General features: G+C 47.6%; 1 protein-coding gene across 2 annotated transcripts in view; it reads right to left on the bottom strand.

Annotated features, from left to right (window-relative positions):
* Positions 1-1,783: 1,783 nt before the first annotated feature.
* The window catches only part of Fkbp6 (FKBP prolyl isomerase family member 6), a 70,715-nt gene continuing 49,329 nt past the window's right edge, over positions 1,784-23,169 (bottom strand). For both annotated transcript variants that reach the window (XM_087577994.1, NM_001105922.1), the window contains 1 exon segment: positions 1,784-2,148. The gene's annotated coding sequence lies outside the window, so the exon portion shown is untranslated.

The following is a 23,169-nucleotide window of genomic DNA, read 5'->3' as shown; positions in this document are numbered from 1 at the left end:
CATGGGCACACTTCACAAGAACACACATACAAAGACCATGTGAAGCATGGGGACACAGTCTGCTCCCAGGTAGGGACAGGTGAATGGAGACAACATCGTGAAATAGGGTGTAAGTAATTTGATCATCTGTGCTGGGAGTTAAAAAGGGGAGATCAAAGCCCTAGAACTTGCCTTATCTGAGAAGGGAGCTGGAAATGATGGGGCACGCCTGTCATCCCTGCTACTAGGAAGGCTGAGGCAGGAAGACTTCAAGTTCAAGGCCTATCTTGGCTACAAAATGAGTTCCAGGCCAGCCTAGGCAAACTTAGGAGACCCTGCCCAGGAACACAGAGGGAGGGAGAGGGAGGGAGGGGGAGGGGGAGAGAGGGGGGGGAGAGAGAGAGAGAGAGAGAGAGAGAGAGAGAGAGAGAGAGGGAGAGAGAGGGGACAGACTTGAGATATAACTTAGTAGCAGAAAAGTTATCTAGAGTGAGGGGCTGGGGTGTGGCTCAGTGGTAGAGCCTCTGCCTAGAATCCAGGAATTCAAGGCCATTCTGGACTACTGTACAGCAAGATCCTGTCTAAAACAGCAAACAATTAAAATGGGAAACTACAAGAGAATTCAGCGTTGGTTCATGAATTGTGGGAAAATCACCTTGATTTTGCTAGAGAACCTTGCATGCTCTCCTGTTCAGATATCAGAGTAGCTGATGTCAGGGCAGGGAGACGTGACACCTCCCAGTGCTTACTAAAGTGTCTGTGTGAGGGCAACTGCTCGTGGGCCATCCTGCTGCATTCAGCATGAAGAAAATCACAAGGGCACCACTAGCTGTATGTGACCTCACTGAGACCTTTCCTTTATTCTTTATCAGATTGAAGCACTCCCTGGGGTAGCCATGCTATGATTTCGTTTCTCAGTTCCTCGGAAGAATTTGAAGTGTTCGGCTTTGTTTTTTCCCCAGCCATGGTTGAGTTAGCGACTGTGAGAAGGCACCTGACATAAACAAAAATGGCTTACCCTTGTTCATGTTCCAGAGGTGTTAGTACATGGGCATGGGTAAGCCGGTGGCTCCTTATTCTTACCCTTAGGGTGCCTTCAACACGAGGAATGCCTGAGAGAATTTTTCAGTGGTAGGAGACTGAGAGAGGGCTAAGGGAGGCTCTTCCTGAGACCAAGGAAAGCCAGCGGGGTGGCAGGTCACAGAAACATGGCTGGGTGGAGGCATGGACATTCACTTTAAAAGCTGCAAAGTGGAGGCCAGTCAGCACTAGAAATGGCTGCTGGCTTGCTCTGTTTGAGCTTAGTGGAAAGGTGGGACAGCAGAGTGGAGGATAACTGGCTGTGGTGGGGGAGAAAGGCAGGATAGCAGAGGGCACTCCTGGAGGATGGGGACCAGGGTCAGCGACAGCAATATGAAGAGATATTCAGGTTGGCAGGGAGGCCTGGGGGCAGCGTGTGAAAGACCCTGCCCTGTGTATTCTGCTGGGAACCGAGCAGCTGGCAGGCATCTGAGAGGGAGGAGGGGCACTTCTGCTTCAGTCCCAAGAGGAAGCACAGGACAGGGGGGAGACTCTGGGGCGCCAGCAGGAAGACTAATTGGCTTTCAGTTTCCAATGAACTTGCCTGGCCAGAGCTCCCCACAGAGAGGTGTCAAGTGCACTCCCTGTCCAGGTGCTCAGAGAATGTGTGCTCTTGTAAACAGACCCAATTCCCACTCTTGCTGCTCTCTGCAAATGGTTCCCTCTGCCAGGCCATAGACTTCAGGAGTTGAGCACAATTCACACAATGAATTGTACTGCATACTGCTAGGACAAGAATGTGTTTTATTTACAACAAAAACAATTGTAACATAATTCTCTTCAAAAAACCCAACAGAATATACAAAGGCATTTCTATCTGTACTGGCCCACTGACATCAGCATTTGGAAAGGAGGTGGGGGTGAGGCTGGGAGGTAAGCGGAGAACTGACACACATACAAAACCTACTTGTCTGAGCGGTTTCTGCTGTCAGGGACTACCCTTTGCTACTGTGTATGAACCTGGAGAAACAGTCTGGCAGGGCGTCGCTGTCTTCCAGGGGTGGCTGGAGCAGTCTGCACTAGGAGCTCCATCCATCCCCAGCCACAGTTCGAAGGAGGAGTCCAGTTGTGTTTGCAGTAGCTGAAACCCTAGGAACGGAACAGAGAGTGAGGCAATGCCAGGACCTGCAGTCTCAGAAGAAAGCAGCTCCCAGGAAGGCCAGAGTGTGTCACACACAAGTAGAGAGGAAGCCCAGCCCCAGGTGGGTCTTGATCCAGGGAACAGGCATAGTTCCCAGGTGGGTGACACAGGAAGCCATATGCTGTTAAGTATGGCCTCCTTGATGATCTCAGGAAACCAGAACCATGAACATAGAAACAGCAACAAAATATATAGGCCCCGACCTCAGAATGTCAGGTCAAAAATTTTTCCAGATGAGATTCTAAGTGGTTGGGTTTTTTCTTTCTTTATGAAAATGCATTTTTATCTTATGTGAACATGTGTTTTGCCTGTGTGTGTGTCTGTGCATTACGTGCATGCAGTACCTGCAAAGTCCAGATCTCTTTGAACAGGAGTTAGAGGCAGTTGTGAACTGTCATGTGGGTGCCGGGAACTGAACCAGGATCCTCTGGAAGAGCAACCAGTGCTCTTAAGCATGGAGCCATCTCTAGCCCTCAATTTATTTTCTTGGTATGTGGAGCCTGAGGCCAACCTTAAGGGTTATTCCTAAGGGGCTATCCAACTTGGGCTGTGTTTTCTTTTTTTAAATGTAGACCAGGCTGGCCTTCAATGTACACAGGTTCACCTGCCTCTGCCTCCCAAGTGCTGGGAATAAAGAACTGCTCCACTATGCCTAGTCCTGCCCTTGGCTTTTGACCCATGTTGTCTTGTTAGCTGCCCTGGTGTTCACTGATGACCTGGCTTTTTTGCATGGCTTCTTGGGCTGTTTGCTAAGGGTGAGTATCTAAACTAATAATTTCTCAACTAATGATCAAGCGGGCAGGGCCCTTTGTTGGTAGTGCCATCCCTGGGCTGGTAGTCCTGGGTTCTATAAGCAAGCTGAGCAAGCAAGGGGAAGCAAGCCAGTAAGCAGCATTCCTCCATGGCCTCTGCATCAGCTCCTGCCTCCAAGTTCCTGCCCTGTGTGAGTTCCTGTCCTGACTTCCTCTGGTGATGAACAGCAGTGTGGAAGTGTAAACTGACATTTTCTCCCCAACTTGCTTCTTGGTCATGATGTTTGTGCAGGAATAGAAACCCTGACTAAGGGTTGGAGAGATGGCTCAGCAGATAAGAGCACTGACTATTCTTCCAGAGGTCTCGAGTTCAATTCCCAGCTACCACATGGTGGCTCACAACCATCTGTAATGGGATCTGATACCCTCTTCTAGTGTGTCTGCAGACAGTGACAGTGTACTCATGTATATAAAATAAATAAATATTAAAAAAATAAGAAAAAAGAAACCCTAACTAAGACAAATTGGTACCAGGAGTAGGGTATTCCTGTGACAACCTGACCATATTTTGGGGAGGACTGTGGAAGAACTCTGAAACTTTGAGCTAGAAGAGCCATTGGGATATTAAGAACTCTGTGGGATGTTCTGTAGGAGCTTGGAAGATAATGCTGAGAACAGTGCAGAAAGGCTGACTTGTGAAATTTCAAAGGGAAGATTAAATTCTCTTATCGGGGTTGGGGATTTAGCTCGGTGGTAGAGCGCTTGTCTAACAAGCGCAAGGCCCTGGGTTCGGTCCTCAGCTTCGAAAAAAAGAAAAAATAATAAATTCTTTTATCAGGGCTGTTGCTATTTTGATTGTGAAGATTCTGTGGTTTGGGTTAGCTGGGGCTGAAGAATCAGCTGTGATTAAGAAGATACCAGAATTCCTTTTTTTTTTTTTTCTTTTTTTTTCAGAGATGGGGACCGAACCCAGGGCCTTGCGCTTGCTAGGCAAGTGCTCTACCACTGAGCTAAATCCCCAACCTCGATACCAGAACTCCTAAAGCAAACCTTTGCATTACTGGGACTATTGATGCTGGTCTGCTAGAGCTAAGAAATTGGTGGTGATTAAGAGGAGACCTGCCTGCATCACTGAGGTGAAATCTGGGAAGTGTTTTCTGAGAGCACATAGAGGCTGTGTTCCAGAGACAGCCAAGGATGGTACTTGTGTTGTGGCTGACTTGGTAGTGTGTAAGAGTCACCAAAGTGGTACTGGTTTTGAAGGCATGAAGAGCAGCTGAGGCTCGGCACTGTGAGAGGCCATGAAAAAACCATTGGTGAAGCAGCCTTAGCTGCAATTGATGGCCCAGGACTGAAAGCACTATAAGGACAATCTATGAGAGGCTACTGGTGAAGCCTAGTTGCAGCGGAAGACAGCAGTGTTTTGGAGATGCCAGTACCACGAGATGATCACCAAAAGCAGTAGCAGCAGTGGAGAAAAGGCAGGTAGAGCTTAGAAGACAAAATGTGTGCTACAAGGGGCAGAGCTGGAGAAGTGACCCAAACCCTTGGAAGAGCCCAGAAGATCATGTTTGGATCGCAGACATTGGATGGTTAGAGTTTGATTTTGATTTTGACTATGCCCTGATATTTTTCCCTCTTGAAGGAAGAAAGTATTTTAGTGGAGCCCACAGTTAAGAGACTTTGAATTTAAAAAAGACTTTGACTTTTAAAAGAGATTGGCTATTTTAAAGGGATTGAACTTTTAATATGTAAAGACTGTGGGACTTTTAAAGAGAGAGTTATTTAGATCTTGGGGATAAAGAAGAAAGTAAGGGTTGAGGCTTAATAGTGATATGTTTGTGTATCAAATTGACAAGGGGTCAATTGTGCTGGCTGGTTTTGTGTGTCAACTTGACACAAGCTGGAATTATTACAGAGAAAGGAGCCTCCGTTGAGGAAATGCCTCCATGAGACCCAGCTGTAAGGCATTTTCTCAACTAGTGATCAAGGGGGGAGGGCCCAGTCCATTGTGGGTGGTGCCATCCCTGGGCTGGTGGTCTTGGGTTCTTTCTAGAAGAGAGCAAGCTGAGCAAGCCAGGGGAAGCAAGCCAGTAAGTAACATCCCTTATGGCCTCTGTATCAGCTCCTGCCTCCTGACCTGCCTGAGTTCCAGTCCTGACTTCCTTTTGTGATGAACAACAATGTGGAAATGTAAGCTGAGTAAACCCTTTCCTCTCAACTTGCTTCTTGGTCCTGATGTTTGTGCAGGAATAGAAACCCTGACTAAGACAGTGCTAATGCAGTAGCTCTTCAAGGCATTTGTTATTTCCAACTGTTTTTCAAGAAGCATGTCTTTTTTTTTTTTTAAGATTTTATATGAGTGCACTGTTGCTGTCTTCAGACACACACCAAAACAAAGCATCAGATCCCATTACAGATGGTTGTGAGCCACCATGTGGTTTCTGGGAATTGAACTCGGGACCTCTGGAAGAGCAGTCAGTGCTCTTAACTACTGAGCCATCTCTCCAGTCCCCATATAGGTCTTTAAACCATCTCTAGATGGAATGGTGCCCCAAGGTCACCCATGGGAGCTGCTTTTCAGCGGATACTGTGACTCCCTCACATGCCAACATTCACACTGGAGGCACAGGTCACTAATCTTCCTATGCACAGTGGTGGGAGGCAGACGCACATCTGTACGGAGGGAACTGAGCGGGCAGACAGACACAGTTGTCTGAAGCACTGCAATGGAGAGCTGCTGCAGGCTGCCTGTCTCGCTGAGTCTGCAAGCCTTTCATTAGCAAGTATCTCGCCAAGCAGTTGTTTAGGGAAGGCAAACCTGTGCTCAGGGGAGCTGCTGCCTGTACAGAGGCCCAGCACATTTATTCCTGCCACACCAGAGCAGCTGCAGAACATAATGAATCAAACAGGGAGGAGGGGATAAACGGGTCTTTGTGCTAGAAGGCACTTGGTAATACTTTTGATAAAAGCCTTAGTGAAATAATTCCTTTAAATTGATGTTGAAAAAAAAAAAGTCTGAACTCAAAGCCAACACCATGGTCAATGTCAGAAGGGCAATGGCTCCACCATAGGACAAGAAGAAATGGCCTGTAGTTTCATCCATCACCACTGATCATGGAGAACAAGTGTGGAAAACCCTATTAATTAAGGCCAGGCCCACCATTCACCATTAACTGAATGGCCTTCTGGAGCTCAGCATGGAATGGACGACTCCCTTCACTGTCAGGCTTTCTCCTCCTCTGACCTTGTCTGGGGAATTCCAAGTCCACACTTGCCTCTACCTGAGGAGTGTCATGTAGCCTCACTACATGACACAGTAGATCACAGGATCAACTTTGTTTCTACTCATAAGAACCTGTTGAGATTGCTGAAATGCTTCCCCATGCTAAGGAGACATTTTGGTACCCTAGGCCTTCATTGAATGACCTTTTTGCCCATCCTGGATGTCTCTACTCAACCCCCAAATTATATAAAAGCCTTAAATAACCCCAAGAAAAGTTGATCTGATTCCCCATACCTGGTCTTGGTGTGGTCACTCACCACACAAACTCACAGGGCTTCCGAACCCTTGGTCATCTCTACTTTCACTGCCCTCTGAACAAGATCGGCCTATGATCCCCAAGGGCAGAGTCAAAGACAAGTTCTGAATAAAACAAGGATGTTAACTTGGAGGAGGAGAGAGCAATCCCAGTCAGAATGCAGATGTCCAGTGCATTCTGCTAAGCTGCTGACATAATACAGCTGAGAGAGGGATCAGTGCATAAGGACCTGTTTGATCCTTAGCACGACATAGAACACCCCCACCACTGCCCACAAAAACTAAACAACAAAACAACCGTCACAGTGCAGGTCAGTGGTACACATACACTTGTAACCCCAGAGCTGGGGAGGTGCAGACAGATGGGTGGATTGCCTGAGACTGGCTGAGCAGTCAGCCTCGCCAAATTGATAACTCCAGGTTCAGTGACATAGTTTGTCTCAAAACAATAAGGCAGATGTGGGGTACAGTGGCACAACCCTTTAATCCTAGTACTTGGGAGAGAGAGACAGGTAGATTTCAGAGTTGTAGGCTAGTCTGGGTTACATAGTGAGACTGCATTTCACAGACAAAACTGAGGTTTGTTTAAATGAGAACATCCCTACCCAGCCTCAGAGGTTTGAGTACTTGGTCCCTAGTGGGGAGCAGTATTTAGGAGGTTGAGGAGCTGTGGCCTTGCAAGAGAAGGTATGTTAGTGGGGATGAGATTTGAGGTTTCAAAGCCATGTGCCATTTCCAATACATTCTGTCTACTCCCTGTTTGCAGTCTGAGAGCTGTGTTCTCTCTCAGCTGTTGTAGTCGCTGTGCCTGCTGGCTACTGCACTGGAAATGGTGTGGACTCTTACCCCTCACAATTGGAAACCCAAATAAACCTTTCCTTCTTGGTCATGATTTTTATCACAGCAACAGAATCCAAACTAATAAAAAACAAAGGAAGTGGCAAAGGTTGCAGAGGGAGCACTGCAGAAGACAGGTACAGAACAGAATGTGACAGTGACGAAGGGGTGAGAGGCCAATGGGAGGGCAGGAGAGAGGCTCAGGGACTCAGATCACTTGCTGAGCCTCCATGAGAGCAAGAGTACGGGTTCCAGTGCAACTCTCAGAAAACAAAAGACTTATACTGTTTCATTTCAAAGACAAACCTTTTCATTTTCTTTATATAAAAGTTCTATAAAGAATTCCATTACTTCCTACACAGGCCTTTTCTCCCCAGGACACACACTTTAAGGTACTTGTAGCTGGAGTTTTCTACTCTGTGGGTTCTTTTTCCATGACTTTCCAACCCTTTTCTTCCATCCCTTCAACTCCCTCACAGTAGATAAGAGACAAAGGGATGGAGGGGAAAGTTAAGGGATCCCTGATTAAAGTCAGGGGTCAGAAAGGGGGAGACGCTATCACTAGACGCCATCACTGCTGATTCGGGGCATTGAGTTCCTTGGGGCAAGTTTGATCTTCGCTGTTAGGATATCTAATTATTTCCTCATCCTCTTCCTCCTTCTCCTTTTTCTTTGCATGACCACTTTAAAAAAAAACCAAAAAACCACAACCAACAACAATCAACAACAACCAGCCCACTAACGACCCTGTTCTAAGGGCCCTAGCATTTATAAACCCTCTCAAAAGTCATCAGAATTCCAAACATCACACAACTGCACGAACTGTCTGCAGCTGGCAAAATCAGGCCCCTGCTAGGGCACGAGGTAACCATAGTCAGGTGCTGTGGACAATCTGAAGCAGCCCTATCTAGGATTAAAACAAAAACATATTCCTATAATATTTCTGTATTTTTAAAGAAGTCAAAATTCTCACTACAAGGAGTAGCCATTTTTGCGCTGTGGAGCAAACACACCACATCGGGTGAGGCCTGTCTTTCACACGGCAGCAGCTGCTGACTCCTTTTATCAAGAAGCCAAAGCTCTGTGGAAACAATGTCAGTGATCACAGATGCAAAGCTCAACAACTGTCCAATCTGTCTGTCTGTCTGTCTGTCTGTCTGTCTGTCTGTCTGTCTGTCCCGGGCCACCATCCAAGGGGTCAACTCCTGTGGTCCCCGTCCTAATGGTCTTGGGCAAATGGAGGTAACACTCATAACCTCTTCTGGTTGCTTTAAGTTTGTTCTTTAGCTCTTCTTTGGCTCAGACACTGGAGTCTGTGCAAGCTGTTTGCAGATGCTGCTTTCTCTGGTTCAGGAGTCCCCTAACAGATGGAAACAAACAGTGCTCCTGCTTACCTATGGAAAACTTTTACTCCTTTTGCCAACTTTAGGAAATTCATGTCTCTCATGGCATTCCTACAAGCCTCAGCACAAGCCATAATTAATGCATCATTTATTACCTAAAAATTAAATATGTAAGCAAAACCAAGAGAAAATAAGGGACTGACTGCTCAAGAGAAACTTGCTAAAGCAGCTTACACTTAAACTCTTATAAACTGTCCCTTCCAATCTCCACAGCACCTGTAAAATGACACAACAGAGAAGAGGCTGAACCCAAACCAATGGTTTTATACAAACTCCCTCAAGGCCCAACCAATGGCTGGGCCGGATGCTACTTACTAATGAGAGCTGAGGCCCCGCATCTGTGATTTCTCCTATAGGCCCTAAGTAAAGCCACAGGGCCTGGCACCAGAAAACAAGGAGGAATCCTCTGGATCTTAACCCATGTCATTAACCCCGACACTGGCCTGAGTTGCTGCTGCAAGAGACAACATAAACACCATCAACAACTTCAACCTCCAACTACCGTCCAACCTGGGGAGACATCACACAGCCAAGCACTGCAGCTCAGCATGTCCTGGAGAACACAGGGTCTGAAACCCCCCCCCCCCCGAGAACCATTCTTACACACACCCATTAACAAGCTAGATGACCTGTGCACACCTAGGACCGCAGCTCTGAGCTGAGACAGGAGGGACCCTAGGGCTTCCAGGCTCACTGACAACACAAGAGCCCTGAGTTCAGGGAAAGACTCTGCTTCAAAGCAACGGACAGAGAAAGCTGAAGGACAAGGAGCAGGCCCCTGTCTCCTCTTTCATGTGTGTGTGTGTGTGTGTGTGTGTGTGTGTGTGTGTGCACGTGCGCGCGCGCGCACACACACACACACACACACACACGTGCAAGTTGAGTAATCACACCTTTCTGTTGTTTTCCCTTTTCTATAATAATCGAAACTTTAAAAAACCACAAAACATCATTATGGTAATACTCATGGCATGAAAATACAAGGTAGCTCTCATATGTTGACTTATAAATACCCAAAATATATTTACAAATATTTTAGTATATGATGTATTTGTGGAGAAAATAAATGCACATTTAATATTTAAAAAAATTATCAAAAGCGTCAACAAAAGTCACAAGGAATATCACTGTGGGCTGTCTCTGCAGGGTAGGGGTAGCTTCAGGGCCTGGGCAGACTGACTGTCCCTTTTCAGAATGTTGGTTCAGAATACTGAACATGGACTATTTCCTAAAAACCACAAAAGGTGAGTGTAACAAGCAGACAGCAGGTTGCAAGATGTCAGAGACAGCTCATGAGTGCATGGTGGCAGTCATGCCACTCCTTCACCTTTGGGAAGAAGGCAGGAGAAAGGTTTAGTGCTCACCAAGAAAAGGAGAGTGTTTTTGTCTGCTCCATGTCAGATGCCTCAGATTCAGTGTGCTCTGAGCACTAAGGTGGCAAGATCCCTGTCACACCAGGCCTTTTGTGTGGCACAGTGAGTTAAATTTAAAAACAGGGAACTGATAAAAAACACCATCTTACCCTGACAGAGGAGTCAGAGGAGAAGCGCTCCAGTTTCACTGTGAAAACCCAGTGTGCACACCACAGAGGTGAGTGTTTGCTGCCAGAGACCCAAAAGACAATGGAAGCGACAGAGCCTGGTCCGAGGGCAGACTCCAGCGGAACCTGTGAATACCAAGCGAGCTGTTTCCCACGGACTCTGGACAAGCACAGGCCAGTGTGAGACACAAACTGGGGGGAGTGATACCATCAGTGTCCACAGTTGTCACCCACACAATGAGCAGTAATCAAAGAAGAGTGTGAATGTGTAACAGAAGACAGACGGGAGGGAGGGCGGGGGAAGCCAGGTGGTGTTGCCACCTCCAGTGCCTGCTGCAGACCTGGGATGTTTACAGCACATGGGGCCTGAGGACAAAGGACTGAGGATCAGGGCTAGGAGGCAGAATCCAGTTCCCAAGGTGGCTGCCCTTCCAGCACTTCCCTATGGCTCTGTCACACACACACACACACACACACACACACACACACACACACACACACACACACACAATTTTTTTAAAGATTTATTCATTTATTATATGTAAGTACACTATAGCTGTCCTCAGACACACCAGAAGAGGGAATCAGATCTCTTTACAGATGGTTGTGAGCCACCATGTGGTTGCTGGGAATTGAACTCATGACCTCTGGAAGAGCAGTCGGGTGCTCTTAACCGCTGAGTCATCTCTCCAGCTCCCCCCCCCCCACAATGTTAAAGTTGAGTGTTATAAGTAACATCTCAGACCTACATCCATAGCTGTTCTGAGTTAAATGCTGCCACTCCCAGGTTGGACATCTTTGAGGGAGGATTGAAGTCAGATGGCTAAAGGGGACCAAGGTGATCGAGGCAGGCAGCACAGCAGGAACAAAGTCCCAACTGCCTGGTGTGAAGAGAATGGGGACACTTGAGCTGGCACTGCTGGGACCACGCCCTGAAGGCAGAGCATGCCCAATGCACAGCTTTCGGTCCCTCCCAGAGACGGCAACTCAGAGATCAGAGGCCCTTAGGACTGTTGTTTCTAACCCCAGGGCAGGTCACCATGTGCCTGGCTGGCTATGGATCACAGCAGTGGGGTCCTCTCGGGATGTAACCATGAGAATGTGAAGATGGTAGGTTGTTACACATTAGATGGGTGACTTGTTTTGAGCCTACCTTGTGGAAGTCAGACCTTCAGCTTCAGCTGCTGAAGAAGTGTGGTGGGATGATGTGGTGAGAAGGGGCGGCGGATGCTTGCTCGTGACGCTGAGCCATGGAATGGATGGTTTCAACCGTTCCCCCAGGCTGATGCCTGCCTCAGAAGAGGAGGCTTGGGCCTTGGTAACCCATGCTCAGGCATAGAGCCAAAGGACAGCAGAGGGCCCAGGGGACCAGCAAATGAGGTGCAAAAGTGACATCAGAGAATGCTAGATGATGCTAGAGAGGCAAGTGGAGGAGACCTGGCAGGGAGGAAGGGTCGGCTTCAGGACCATCTGGCCAGAGATCCAGCTGCCCGAAGTGGCCAGAGCACAGTATCAGTGATGGGCTCCATCTCCTCCAGTCAGATGATGAGGGATGCCCAAGGTGTTAGTTTTGTTCAGGTGTAAGGCATTCTAGGGAAGAGCTGGTTAAGCAGCCTCACAGAAGGTCTGAATCTGCCCCATGTGAATACGTGTGTACACATGTGCATGCATGTGTCTACACCAGAGACTGATGTCAAGTATCTTTCTCAGTGACTGTCCACGTTATTTTTGTGAGACAGTGCTTATCCCTGAAGCTGTAGCTCACTGGTGGCTAGACTGGCTGGTCTTTGAGCCGCAGGGACCTGCCTATTGCTGGGCTCCAACACTGAAGTTACAGGTGTGTCACATGCCTAGGTGTTCATGTAGGCATTTGGGAATCAAACTCAGGCCTCATGCTTAGTGACGGCTCCACCTGGCCACCCGGGTCCCACATCTCTCCACTAGGGCTTTGGAGCAGGGGCCATAGCTTCCATCCATGGGGTTCAGTGTTTGAGACAATGTCTTGCCATATAGTCCAGGTTACCCTCAAACCTGTGATCCTGCCTTAGCCTCAAAAGTGTTCAGATTGGGTTGGGGATTTAGCTCAGTGGTAGAGCGCTTGCCTAGCAAGCGCAAGGCCTTGGGTTCGGTCCCCAGCTCCGAAAAAAAGAAAGAAAAAAAAAGAACCAAAAAAAAAAAAAGTGTTCAGATTACAGCATACACCACCATATCCAGCATCACTTCTCGTGTGTGTGCTTGGTGGGGGTGGTGGCGCACACCTTTAATCCCAGCACTCTGGAAGCAGAGGCAGGTGGATCTCTTGAGTTTGAGGCCAGCCTGGTCCACAGAGTGAGTTCCAGGACAGCCAGGGCTACAGAGAGACCCTGTCTTGAAACTTTTTTTTTTTTTTTTTTTTTTTGCAACCATTCGGTGCAGTTCTCAAGCATGAGCCGCTGGCAATGGTGCGCTACGATGGGAAGGCTGCCGCCCCTGTGGCAGTCCTCACTGTTTGTGTTGTTGGAGCTCACTGGAACTTATGCCCACTGTGGAAATGGTGATGTGTCTACAGTTGGTGAAGCCTGTGGATGTCCTGGGGCCTACTCTGCAAGAGCCCATGCAAGCCCAGTTCTGTCTTCCAGGTGTTCTACATTTTTCAGTTTTTTACTTGCTTATGTTCGCTATGCACATGCTGTGGATGTGCATATCCACAGTGCACATGTGGAGGTCAGAGGACAACTTTCAGGGGTTGGTTTTCTCTTTTTACTATGTGAACCCTAGTGACTGAACTCAGGGTGTGCAGCCTGAATTTCCTGTTTTGGGTGACAGTCCCTACCCCCCTGCATGCACTCTGGCCCACTTTCTCTTACTACTCACGCTTCATCTGATTCCCCTTCCAAGTAAGTGTCTGCTGGCCACCTCTACCTTCATTTCATGTCTTGCAATATCTCAAATTCCAATGTTACACACAACATGGCTGTGCTGAGCTGTGAGAGCCCAGCTAGCAAAGCTGGTACTGTGGGAGCCTCACCTACTGCTTCTCTCATCCTGCTCCACTCCGACTGTGAGACTTTGTGTCTGACTATCACCCATTCTCTCTGCCACACTTTCTATGCTCAGGCCTTCCCTTTCCTGCCTGTGATGACACAGATCCTTGTTTGTTTCAGTCTGTTTTCCCCAACCCTCCTTTCCTCACCAGGAAGTGCTGATACACTAGAAGAGAATGTTCTAGAGTAGAGTGATGTTCTTACACAGGACAGCCAGGAGGAAGCCTGTACTACCTACTACACTACGCTGGGAGTGGCCAGGTAATGCTGACACATAAAATAGTCCTCTAGATGCCTTTGGACATTTTCTCTCTCATTTATGCACGATAAAAACCTTCCCCCAACAATGGAGCAGCCATGCAGACAGTTTCTTTACTGTGCCCCTAGACATATCAGGCGCTGAGACCTGAGAGGAGCACAGACAGACTCTGTGTCCAAGCAGCCAGTTCTCAGGCTCCTAACTGAACCAAGCTGCTGATTCGTCCTATTTGTTTCTGGTGGCTTCTGCCACCTACTTTATTTGACTTCAAATTCTAGAGTCTGACTCTTTAGATGTTCTCTCCTTCACCTACTCTAACCACTGTCTCTCCTCACCCGCTCAGTAACTGCCTTCTTCACTTCTGCTCCTGGAACCTGCTATGCCTTGCTGGGCACCCGTCACATGGAAAGGCTCTTTCCATCTCATTGGCTCGCTGGAGTCTGCTCCTCCACTGTGACTCAGAGTCTCTTTCGATAAGATAAGGCACTTACACTTCTTCCTCTACTGAAACACGAATTCCTCTTTGCCGCCCTTCCTCCTAAGCCTCTCTCATCGTTCCTTCACTCTGCTTCAGAAGGATGTCTTCTTTCCTGCTTGCTGTCTCTTAGCTCACTCTGTATCTAACTAACCATGGGTTCTTAAGTCTCCTCACCTGCCTTCACCAATCTCTCCCCCTCAGACTCAGAAATTTTATAAGCCTCACTGTCTTATGACAAATGGCTTGACCTCAGTACAGCTCTCAATGGCTGGAAAAAGGCACACTCAATTTCCAAGGGATCTGAGATGGTAAAAACTTCTGCCACTGTACAAGCACATGATGATCCCCAAAGTCTCTCATCTCTCAGCTTTCTCTACTCTGTACTCTTGAAAACCACATTTCTCTATGCTATCTTTACTCTCTGCTCTAAAGAAAATATCTTTAACATCATTGTTTAAATTCTCTTTATCTCAGAACTAGTAAATTTACTGGGTGTGGTTAAAAAAAGTCTGTAAAAAAAGTTTAAAACTTGTAACAAAATTGGCGGAGAGATTTACTACAGCATAGCGTAACTTAGAACCAATTCTTATTTATAAAAGATAAAAGTTACTAACAATGTATGTTCAATGATTAAGGTTTATAAATTCATAAGGTTGTAAAGTTATCAAGGCAGAAAGTGATGCACAGATGTGTGTGATGCACAGATGTATTGTGATGCACAGATGTGTTGTGATGCACAGATGATGTGTGTGATGCACAGATGTGTGTGATGTGCAGATGTGTGTGGTGTGCAGATGTGGGAGATGCACGGATGTGTGTGATGTACAGATGATGTGATGCACAGATGTGTGAGATGCACAGATGATGTGTGTGGTGCACAGATGATGTGTGTGGTGCACAGATGTGTGTGGTGCACAGATGTGTTGTGATGCACAGATGTGTGTGGTGCACAGATGTGTGTGGTGCACAGATGATGTGTGAGATGCACAGATGATGTGTGTGGTGCACAGATGATGTGTGTGGTGCACAGATGTGGGAGATGCACAGATGTGGGAGATGCACAGATGTGTGTGATGCACAGATGTGGGAGATGCACAGATGTGTGTGGTGCACAGATGTGTGTGGTGCACAGATGTGTGTGATGCACAGATGTGTGAGATGCACAGATGTGTGTGATGCACAGATGTGGGAGATGCACAGATGTGGGAGATGCAGATGCGTGTGATGCACAGATGTGTGTGATGCACAGATGCGTGTGATGTACAGATGTGCATCTAACCTCTTTGCCTTTGCTGACTCTGTTAAGCTTTAGCAGATAAACTGATTCATATAAGAAACTTTAGATCATGTACCTATGAAAGGATCAGAAAAATAAAGTCCCTAGACTCTAGGTTTAAAGTTTATTTTGAAGCTAAAACATCCTCAATTAAATCTTCCACTTAAATTTTAAATTTAAGTTTAAGGCTCATACTTACTATGTATGTATAAAACTGTACAATTCTGTTCGTAGAAAAGCTACGTCTTGTAAATTGCTACAGATAATGAAGACATGCAAGTTAATGACCAGTCACCTTGTAAATAGCAGAGTCTTTAATGCGCTGAGAACTGTTCATAGTCATGCTAAGTGCAAGTGCAACTCCTTTACAGGACAAGCTCTGGCCTTCCTTCTGTGTATGCTATCAAGATTAAGCCTAAAGCAAGCAACCAAAACAAAATTTGTTTAAAGTCAGGCACACTCAGTTGGGCAGTGGAGGCACCCATCTTTATTACAAGCACTCTGGAGGCAAGGGAAGTGAATCTTGGACTTCAAGGCCAGCCTGGTCTACAGAGTGAGTTCCAGAATAGCCAGGGCTATACAGAGAAGCTCTGTCTTGAAACAGACAAGAAATCGGAAATCTTAATAGATTAGAAACAGCCTCCAACTCCTCCAAGAGACGTGGTGAATGAACAGGCATTTAAACTGCTTAATGCAAAGGCCTTTCCCCCACTGGCAGACAGAAATACCAGCTTCTGGCAGCTGCGGCTGAGGTGTTTCTGAAGAGGTTGGGCAGCAATGGCCTTGCTTTTGAGTGTGACAATGTTGACCAATGGACAAAGAACTGCCTCATGCCTCACCCACTGGGCAAACCTTGGAGACCTGGGTTTGACTGCCCCACTCTGCCTCTGCAAGTTCCCCAAAGTTCCTCCTCCATGGAAAAATCTCTCAGCTCATCTGGGCCTGCTAGCCCCAGGCTGATGCTGCCCTGTGAGACAGCAGAAAACTGACGAACTCTGCCCCGACAAAGTCATTGAGATCACCATGGAGGATCCCAGAGAGTTACCCAGGTAGCAGGTAAGTCTGTGTCATTTTAGTTCACAGAGGCCACTTGTTTATTCCTACTCACTTTATCCTTCTCAGGTCTCTGTGATAGCACTGCTCTTCATCTTGTCAGGAGACAGTTGCCCGGGAACCACCATCTCAGGAACGACCTCTATTTTGCTGACAGGTTCACAACTGAGTTCTTATCCCCATGCCCAGGAACTAACTCCTATACTGCTTATTGAGGTGGTTCATTTTGATCTGAGTTGCTGTTATCTAAACTAAGGCACACAAGTAGTAAAAACCTGTCAGGACTTAATTGACTACACATGACTTGCCCCTCCTTTGATCCCTTATGATTATCAATTCTGGGCCAAAAGTCCAGGAGGGGATGTGACTACAAAGGCTGAGTGAAGGATCTTGAAACCAGGTGACACAGACAAGGTCCTGTCACCAGTGTTTGCTTCTTTGCTTAATCCCTTGGGTCAAAATATGATTGGACAGTGTTACAGACCCCCCTTCCTTTTGTACTTCCTCTCTTTAAAATACTGTATAATCTCCTCACAGATGTGATTCAGATCCTGAACTGTCTGCCTCCCTACTCATGCACTGAATAAAGCTTTCATTTTAAGTTTCTGTCTTGGAAGTGAGGTTTTCTTGGCTTCTCCCCAACCCAAGGTTTGGTGTGTGACAGTCTATATATGCTCTGCACAGGGAGAGGCACTATTAGAAGGTGTGGCCCTGTTGGAGTAGGTGTGTCACTCTGGGTGTGGGCTTTAAGACCCTCATCCTAGCTGCCTGAAAGTCAGTATTCTGCTAGCAGCCTTCAGATGAAGACGTAGAACTCTCAGCTCCTCCTGCACCATGCCTGCCTGGACGCTGCCATGTTCCCACCTTGATGATAATGGACTGAACCTCTGAACCTGTAAGCCAGCCCCAATTAAACATTGTCCTTTATAAGGGTTGCCTTGGTCATGTGTCTGCTCACAGCAGTAACCCTGACTAAGACAGTGTGTTAGCCAGGAAGCTGAGCACTCGAACCTGCTTGGGTCCCATAGGTAAGTCTGTGGCACCCGCTAGAGACCCAAAGAAGAGAAGCTGGATCAGCCCTGCTCCTGGGGTGGAGTGGGTGGGGGACACTCCAGCCACTGGTTCCCTTTGGAGGAGCGCCTTGCTCTGGGTTTTGTTCTCAGTCTTCAGACATCTCACCCTCTGACGGTCTGTATGCCTACTGTTGTCCCACTGCTTTGTTCCTTTTGCCAAACTTTGTTTCTGCTTATGATTCTTTTACCAGCCCATTTCTCATTCTCTACTTTAAAAACATGAGTCAAAGCTCCCATTCAGTTTCAGCTCCCTGTCCTACAGCATTTCAAAATTTTCCAGAAGGCATGGAGTATCTTGGGAGACACAGTTTTTCCTGGAAAACTCCGCATGTTCTATCACCTTGAATGGCTGGCCTTCCAAACCAACTGGCCCTCCGAGGGCTCATTTAACATGTCTGACTTATCTTAGTCCAAGATGCTGTTTTCAGTTTCCTTGGGCATCCAGACCAGGCCATGGACATCACTGCCTCCTGGGCTTAAGTCCCCCTTTGTCCCACACTGTGATTAATTATGGCACACCAGCCCCATTCCAGGGGGAAGCCTGAGCAGCAGTGAGCATGATGAGAAGACAGGGAGGACAGCTCAGCGCATTTATTAGGAGGGACATGGGATATTGATACCCTAGGGAGATGGTCAGTAGGGCCCATGAGATGGTATGTTATTGGCTGGGGCAAGAACACTGAGGGTGCTTCATTTGCATGCATGCGAGCAACAGAGGCCAGGGGAAGGACCCTGATGAGGTCATACAGAAAGGAAGTCCAGCCCAGGATATTTTAGGTACATGCATGCCCATCTGGTGGGGTCTATGGGCACTAGAGCAAGGCAGGGGTGCAGCCAAACTCCTGCCACTCAGGATGAGAGCATTGAGGATTTAAGGCATGCTTTGACCCCTTCTCAGCTCCAGACCAGATCTACAGTTACCTGGATTTTCCTGGTGGAGAAGTCCCTGAAATGGCTCAAACCTCATGTTCTGGCTGGGTTGTGTATCAACCTGACACAAGCTAGACTCATCATAGGAGAAAGAGCCTCAGTTGAGGAAATGCCTCCATGAGATCTAGTGTGGGACAGTGAAAGATGCCCTGGTTCCTGGCTGAAGAGGTTTGAACCCCAAAGACCCTGAAGGGACGGTAGGTGTTTCACCTGACTCCCAGAAAACCAGGCCAGCCACTAGCCCACAGCCCTTCAGTCACGTAAGGGCAATGCCCTAAACAACTTCACAGGTAGAGGATGTGACCACAGGTCACTGTAGGCTCAAGATAGATCTCCATTATAATGAGGTACCTAAAGGCCTGGAGGCTTAGCCAATGAAGCTTTCCTTCCCAGACACTCCTCCCTGCAAAAGGTATTTATATCTTGGGCCCACTCTGAGAAGTGGGGTATGGCTTTACTCATCCACCTTCTGCCATGACAATAAACACCTTAAAACCATGGACTGCCTCTTTTATCAGGATCCCCTACCCCTTGCCCTCCACCCCCACCTCACGCCCCTGGTGGGGAGCCACAGAGAAGGTGCCCTACAGAGCCACCATTTAATCTCCCGAAGGTTTCCCTGCGCTCTCAGCAGCACCTGCCACCAAGCCCAAGCCTGCCACCACTGTCCAGCCAAAGACTCTCCCCAGTGGGACCATCCAGAGAGTCCCCCTCTCTCTCCCTCGGGCCCTGGGCTAGATCCAGCCCCATGGCCCCCATTCTGTTCTCAGCTCTTCCAGGCCGGGGACCCCCGAGCTAGCTCTGGCTGTGTCCTGTGCCTCAGACCATGCTTCCCTACCCTTGATCTGTGTCCCATAGCTTCCCATACCCTGACACCCAACTGGTATTGGATAAACACAGTCAAATCTCCCCTGTCCTGCCTTCCAGAGCATCTCAAGCCTGTGGCGGAGCAGATGTGGGACCCCACCTAACCTACAATCTAGCTATAAGGCATTTTCTCAATTAGTAACCAGTGGAAGAGGGCTCAGCCTATTGTGGGTGGTGTCATACCTGGGAAGATGGTCCCAGGTTCTATAAGAAAGCAGGCTGAGCAAGCCAGTAAGCAGTACTTCTATATGGCCTCTGCATCAGCTCCTGCCTTTAGGTTCCTCTCCTGATTGTCTGTCCAGACTTCCTTTGGTGATCAACAGGAAGGTGGGGGTTTAAGCCAAATAGATCTTTTCCTCCCCAACTTGCTTTTTGGTTATGGTGTTTCATTACAGCAATAGAAACCTAACTAAGACACCCAACTTCAGGACAAAGGAAGAATATCCACCTCCCCCTCTTCACACTGAAACCTAAAATGGCAGTCCTTCCTACTCCAGAAGAAGAGAACTCACCACCTCCTGGCTTAGTGGTTAAGAGCACTGACTGCTCTTCCAGAGGTCCTGAGTTCAAATCTCAGCAACCACATGGTGGCTCACAACCATCTGTAATGGTATCTGATGCCCTCTTCTGGTGTGTCTGAGGACAGCCACAGAATAGTCATGTACAATAAATAAATATTTAAAAAAAAAAGATGGGGTTGCAGTGGGACTCTCAACTAGCCCCCCCACCCCCAATGTTTGTGTTCCTTTAGGGGAAGAATACCTCCTCTCTCTGGTAGACAAATACCAGAATCAAATTACATCCTCATTGAGAGAGACTGTCAGTCTCTCTCATGTATGGGCAGAATCTAACCCCCTGGAGCTGGCAGGGCAGTTGGCACCTGTCACTCTAACACTGAAACACTGGGTAGCCCAGGTTCAGGTCAGGCAGTATCCCATGTCAGTAGAGGCAAAAGCTGGTATTGTTAAACACATTGCCCATCTGGTGGAAGCTGGGATCCTCATCCCTTGCCAGTCCCCCTGGAATACTCCCCCACTGCTGATTCACAAAACGGGCACCAATGACTACTGCCCAGTACAGGATCTCTGGGAGGTAAATAAAAGGACTGAGGATATACATGGTATGGTGCCAAATCCATACTCTTTTCAGTGTGCTCACCACGGAGACACAGATTTATCCTGTTTAGACCTTCTTCACCAACATCCCTTTGGATGTATGGAGTCACCCCCTCTTTGCCTTTGAATGGGTATACTGGGAATTGGTTCTAATGCTTTGAATTAATCCAGCCCCCAAAATCAGGAATCTGCATGTCCAAACGCTAAAGGTTCTTGTTCCCAGCTGGCTTTTGATTGATCAATAAAGAGTCAACTGCCAATGGCTGGGCAGGCAGACTGAGTTGGGACCTTTGGATTTGGGCAGGCTAGGAACCAGAAGGAAAGAAAGATGGAGAATCACCATGATTCAGAGGGAGATGGATCAGATTTTGTGCTGCAGAAGGAAAATCATCAGAAATGTAGATGAGAAGGAACGCAGCCCCCAAAAGAGCTGCCCAGAAGCGTCTGGGGCAGCAAAGACTAGGGAGCTGCTCAGAAGCTTCAGGGCAACAAAGATAATAGAATTAGAGGGCATTAAGCCAGGATTACAAGAGGGAAATGTGTGCTAGCCGTGTGGAGGATTAGAACTGCCCAGCCTTTGAGCTAGCCAAGGCATTTTAAAATTAACTGGTGTGTATGTGTGTCTTTCATTCACAAATCCAGAGAGCTTCTAAGTGGGTGCATATGTGTGACAGGCAAGGAGCAAAAGCAGCCTTGTCCATTACCAATACCTGAATTTAACTTCAGGTTTTAATAAACTGACTTGGATTTGTCTGCCTCAAAGGTATTGTAGATTTGGTCTAATGCTACTTGTATTAATTGGGTCCCCAAAATTGCACAAGAATCCCACATGTCCACATGTAAGAAGCTGAGGGTCCTTGCCTGTAGTTGATTTTGATTGGTATACAATGTTACTGATGGCCAGTGGCTGGGCAGGAAGACAGAGGTGGGACTTTTAGGATTCCTGGGCACGGAATGGAGGAAGGAGAGGAGGGGAGAGCGCTGCCACACCTGACAAGGCAGGATAGAGACAGCCAACACGCAAGAGCCGGCAGCCAGCGAAGAATGGCCTAGGGCAACAAAGGTGGAATACAGATTTTTACCACCACTGCCAGGTTGAAGTGAGCAGGATTAATTGGCAATTGTAACACAAGGGTTACGAATTCTCCAATCCTCTTTAATGAGGCCCTTACACTATGACTTTGGAAAGTTACATCAGAGATTCCCCCAGATTTTGGTGCTGCAATACATAGATGATCTCCTGCTTGCAGCACCCAATGAAAAGACTGCAAGGATGCAACTGAGGGACTTCTGAGATCCTGTGGTCTAAATGAAGACTCAGATTTGGACTTGGAAGATCACCTACTTGGGATCTGAACTCCATGAAGGTAAGAGGTCCCTGTTGATGTCCTGAAAACAGGCTGTCTTAGGGTTTTACTGCTGTGAAGAGACACTATGACCAAGGCAACTATAAAAAAGGACAACATTTAATTGGGGCTGACTTACAGGTTCAGAGGTTCAGTCCATTATCATGAAGGTGGGAGTGGGGCATCATCCAGGGAGATGTAGGGCTAGAGGAACTGAAAGTTCATCCAAAGGCCGACAGAAAACTAGTTTCCAGGCAGCTAGGATGAAGGGAAGCCCATGCCCACAATGACACACCTCCTCCAACAAGACCATACCTCCAAATAGTGCCAGTCCCTAGGCCAAGTGTATCCAAAACACCACACAGGCCATCCTTGGGATCCCTAGTCCTACTGCAAAGAAACAGATGTGAGAATTCCTAGGAATGGTGAGCTAATGCCAACTTTGGATTCCTGAATTCACAGAACTGTCAAGGCCTCTCTATGAGGCCATAAAAGGGCCAGAAGGTAAGCTCCCCTGGACAGAAAAAAGGGAAAAGGCTTTCATGGGCCTTAACACAGGCCTTGTAATCACCAATGGCTTTGGCTAGGCAGACATCTCTAAATCTATTCATTTGTGGATAAGAAAAACGGGGTGGCAAAAGAGGTGCTAACCCAGGACTGGGACAATGGACTAGGCCTATAGCTTATTTGTCCAAGAGGCTGGACCTGGTGGCTGGGAGCTGGCAGTCACGTCTGAGAATGATCACTGCTATTGCACTGCTAACAAAGGACTCAGATAGACTGACTTTGGGATAGCGTCTCCTCATCATGGCCCCTCACATTATTAAGGGTTGGGGATACTCTCCCCTTCCCCTATGGCTCTCTTACTGAACCAGACCAAGATAACTTCTGCATGGCCAACAATCCTCAACTCCATGTCACTACTCCTACACACCACCCTAGAAGGTCTTCCCATAACTGTTTAGAGACAATCACACACAATTCATGGACTGTGATCAGACCTAACATATGCCACTGGAATCTCTGACTTGGAGATGTGCACATATTACACAGACAGCCAATCTGCCTTTGCTACCCTCCATGTCCATTGGACCATAGACAGGGCAAGTGGCCACGTAACTGCAGAGGGGAAGTCAAGTTAGAGATCCTAAAACCCTAAGGAACCCGAAAGGGTTTCTGCGATACACTGCCTAGGGCACTGAAAAGGGAGATAAGGAAGCTGAGGGCCATAGGAGCACAGACTCGGCAGCTAAAGAGACGGCTAAGACAAACCAGTAATTGAACTTGTGGCCCTTCCAGGCCCAACGTTGCCTGAAACACCAACCTATTTGAAAGAAGATGGCCGATTCTTCTGAAGCTTCCTAATAACACCATCGAGAAAGGCTGGAGATGGCTGTAGACAGCAAACAACAGGTCCCCTACCCAGGCCCGAGGCCAACTCTACTAAGCAGCTCCCTGAGTCTATGTACCTTGGTT

The sequence above is a fragment of the Rattus norvegicus genome, chromosome 12 (genome assembly GCF_021556685.1).
Source record: "Rattus norvegicus strain SHRSP/BbbUtx chromosome 12, alternate assembly SHRSP_T2T, whole genome shotgun sequence".
Classification (NCBI taxonomy): domain Eukaryota; kingdom Metazoa; phylum Chordata; class Mammalia; order Rodentia; family Muridae; genus Rattus; species Rattus norvegicus.
Note: the sequence above shows the minus strand (reverse complement) of the source record. Positions and strands in the feature narration are given on the sequence as shown.